We start from the raw sequence: 4172 nt of genomic DNA on the forward strand, positions 1-4172 counted from the left end.
TGCTGAGTATGAAACTGATCATATTCATCCAATTACCTCAAAGGATCATTATCATGTAGTCAATAATGTCATGTGGGTAAAGTAACTAACAGTGTGTGATATGTTAAAGCCCTTCTTGTTCACATATGTCTTTCTATGTCCCTGGGCACTATCTTAACCCACTGGTGTCATAGTTTTCTCACACGGGAATATTTGACTTTTAAGATTTCTTTTAGGCCCAGCCAGTGTGGCTCAGTGGTTGAGCGTCAAACTATGAACCAGAAGGTCGCGGTTTGATTGCCCCTCAGGGTACATGCCTGGATTGTGGGTTCAATCCCCAGTTGGGGGTATGCTAGAGACAGCCAATGATTCTCTCTCATCATGAATGTTTCTCTCTCTCCCTCTCTCTTCCTCTCTGAAATCAATAAAAAAATAAATAAAATAAAAATCAATGGAAAAATATCCTCGGGTGGGGATTAACGAAATAATCAAACAAATAGAAATAAAAGCCGGCCCCATTCTGGGCAGACAGGGCCGTGCAGGGGCCGCTGGGCCGGGCAGTTGGCTGGCAATTCCTTGGTCTGGTCAGTCCTAAGGGTCACTCTCCCCCAGGGTAAGGACGTCGCCGCCGTTGTGCAGCCTCTCCATCTCGTAGCACATGTGCTTAAACAGGAGCTTGTCCTTGTCCAGGTCCACCTCCAGCCGCCCCCGCAGCAGCCGCAGCAGGAACTTCACGCGGAAGGTCGGGATCACCCCCTATGGCAGAGCACAGCGACTCGGATGTAAACCATCATTAGGCCGCAGGGATGCTCTGGGGCTCTGTTTACTCCTGGGGCCATTTCTCAAAAGATGGCAAGGAAGCTGTTCATTTTCCCGAGGCTGGCTGGGAGATAAAAGCTGAGCATTCCCTAGGGTATATAAATGTTTAATCACTATGTGAAACTAATATCACCTGAAACTAATATCATATTGTATGTCCACGGTAATTAATATTAAAATTTAGCCCTGGCCGGTGTGGCTCAGTGGATAGAGCGCCGGCCTGCGGACTGAAAGGTCCCGGGTTTGATTCCCAATCAGGGCACAGGCCCGGGTGGCGGGCTCGAACCCCAGTATGGGGGCGTGCAGGAGGCAGCCGATCCATGGTTCTCTCTCATCATGGATGTTTCTCTCTCTCCTTCTCTGACATCAATAAAAAAACAATATTAAATTTTAAAAAAATATATTAAAATGTACTTTTGACATAACTTTAAATGCTTTGGGGACTTTCTTAATGGTTTAGGCAAAATGTAATAGGTTTGTGTAGGCCTGGAAACGGAATCTTTGCAACCTTCGAATGTTTTAATTTCCTTTTGCAATTATTTTTTCTTTGAATTAAAAAAGAAAAATTAAACATTTTCCTTGGACCCTATAAGGATCATGGGCCCTAGGCCCTGTCCCATGGAGCAGTAAGCCCTGATTCAATAGAATCTTGCACATTTTTAAAAATATTGTTGCCGCCAAAACCGGTTTGGATCAGTGGATAGAGCGCAACAAACAGTTCACACCAGCCCCTGTCAACACCGATTAGCAAGGCTGCCAGCGGGAGCCCCTTAAGACGCTCAAATCCCGCTAAGTCCTCCCCCAGGAACCCTCAGCCCCCCCCCTCCGCCCTTCCCCCCCGGGAAGCGACCCCTCATGACACTCACAGCCAACACAGCCCCAGGGCCGCCCCCTCCCCCTGCGGGGCCCAGGCAGGCTGGGCAGGACCCTGACCTTCCGGGGCCCAGGCCGTTTTGCTTTCTGGGTTCCTTTCCTCCATCATCATTTTTAAAAACGTATTTCTATTGATTTTAGAGAAGAAGGGAGAGGGAGAGAGACATGATGAGAGGATCAGGGATCGGCTGCCTCCTGCACGCCCCCGACTGGGGATGGAGCCCACAACCCAGGGGGATGAACCCTGCCCTCCCGGTTCAGAGGTTGCACGCTGGCCGGGCCATAATATTAAAATTTAGCCCTGGCCGGTGTGGCTCAGTGGATAGAGCGCCGGCCTGCGGACTGAAAGGTCCCGGGTTTGATTCCCAATCAGGGCACAGGCCCGGGTGGCGGGCTCGAACCCCAGTATGGGGGCGTGCAGGAGGCAGCCCATCGACGTGTCTCTCTCACATCGATGTTTCTCTCTCTCTCCCTCTCCCTTCCTCTCTGTAAAAAATCAATAAGGGCCTCTTAAAAAAAATATTGTTGCCACCCTAACAGCGTGGCTCAGTTGATAGAACGTTGGCCTGCAGACCCAAGGGTCCCGGGTTCGACTCCGGTCAAGGGCACGGGCCTCGGTGGCAGGCTCCTCCCCAGCTGGACCCTGGTCGGGGCGCGTGCAGGAGGCAGCCCATCGACGTGTCTCTCTCACATCGATGTTTCTCTCTCTCTCCCTCTCCCTTCCGCTCTCTCTAAGAACCAATGGGAAAATATCCTTGGGGGAGAATTACCAACAACATCAACAAAGAAAATACTGTTACCACGGCCTATCCATCCAACCCACATGCAACTCTGGCCCCCTTTCCTTAAAAAGCCCATTCTATTGATAAAACTACTGACATCATATGGCTGGACGTTAGAGATTTCCACCTGCCCCTGAAGAACGATTCCTGACACAAGGTCCCTCAAAAAGGCTCAAAAAAAAAAAAAAAGTCACCACGCCATCTCGATTTTCTTCCATATTTTATTTATATAGAAATACTTAAAAAATGAAGTAGCACCATGACTTACGTTTTCCCTTTATTATGTAGAACTTTAAATGTCAAAAAAATAAAACTCTTGATACAATTTTCAAATCTTGTCTCAGCAAATATAATATTAGTATTTGACCATGAGGTTAAAGGCCCTTTATCATAAAATAAAATATACTTTGTTTTTTTTTTTAAACTTTGCTCAGTAAAGTACATCGAAGCTCAAGTAACGTCACCTACATATACATAAACGAGTGGTAAACAAATGTATTAAAATAGAAATACTAAAACTAGAGTGGCGAAACAGATTCCCCGTAACGTTGCACTGCATTCTACTTATTACAAACGTGGTTAGAAAGCTCCGACAGTCCCTTCCGACGTGTTTATGTTTCTGCTTTGCTTGTGGGGTGGTTTTTTTTTTTTTCTTGTAATAATATAGAATAAAATACGTTTTCTGTCACCGAATAGAAAAATGCTGGGTGAAGGGGAGCTAGAAGATCCGCCCGAACCTCTAAAAAAATTCTCCATCCCCACAGAATACTGTTCGAAAGGTTGCACGTGTGTACGGGTTTGTCTGTGATCCCCGTCGCAACGCCGTGATTATCAAAAGAATACAGTGTTTTGCTCTCCCGCCAGGAGGCCGTACTAAAAAATAAAAAAGATTTAACCCAGCTACAAAAAAGTTCACTGAACTTAAATTAAAATACTTGTAAACATCTTTGCAATATGAAATATAATTCTTCAAGTCAAAAAAGAATAAAATACTTCAATCTGTAGTAATTGCGATTTCTCTTTTAAAACTTTTAAACGTTTTTTTTTTTCCTGGTTTTTCTTTTTCTTTTTTTTTAATATATAAGAGATATGTTACAGTTTTCTCTAACTTTCATAAAGCTGCAGTATGGGTGGGGAGGGGGGAGGGGGGGTGTCTCCGGAATTCCCGGCCCTTCTAGAACCTTCGGGAAGGACCCCACGGCGTTCTAGAACGTTCGGGAAGGATCCACGGGGTTCTAGAACATTCCGGGAAGGGCCCCCCCACGGGTGTTCTGGAACAAGCCTCAGGGAGGAACCCAGCCACAGGGAGGGGGACACACTAAGACAGGCCACACATCCCATAGCACTACTATCAGCATCTTCATCCTAATGACTGTCCGTCGTTTTCCTACTTGAAGAAAATGGAGAAACTGGTGGGTTTTTGTTTGTTTGTTTTCCTTCTTCTTCTTCCGGAAGCTTGCTACTAAGTACAGTGTACAAACTATCGCTAGCAGGTCGCCGATCCTATTATGTATAGAGCATGCATTTTCGGGTGCTTCGCAGGTGCGTCCCCAGCCGCAGGAATCTTTGCAGAAACCCTGGCAAGTCCCTTTGTTGGAAAAAGAAAAAAAAAATGGAAAAGTGTGCGGATAATCCAGCTTCCCGGGCTCCTCTCTGGCCTTGAGCGGGGTGGGGAGGAAGGTCCGGCACCCCCGGGGCTCTGCAGGGACCGGCGGGCGC

General features: G+C 46.8%; 1 long non-coding RNA gene across 1 annotated transcript; it reads right to left on the reverse strand.

Annotated features, from left to right (window-relative positions):
- Positions 1-3092: 3092 nt before the first annotated feature.
- Positions 3093-4166, reverse strand: LOC107184635. The gene is made up of 2 exons (XR_001515536.1): positions 3666-4166; positions 3093-3634 (listed from the first exon to the last, which is right to left on the reverse strand). It is a non-coding gene; the product is annotated as an uncharacterized LOC107184635 (long non-coding RNA).
- Positions 4167-4172: the final 6 nt, after the last annotated feature.

This window comes from Myotis davidii, unplaced genomic scaffold (genome assembly GCF_000327345.1).
Source record: "Myotis davidii unplaced genomic scaffold, ASM32734v1 scaffold2707, whole genome shotgun sequence".
Classification (NCBI taxonomy): domain Eukaryota; kingdom Metazoa; phylum Chordata; class Mammalia; order Chiroptera; family Vespertilionidae; genus Myotis; species Myotis davidii.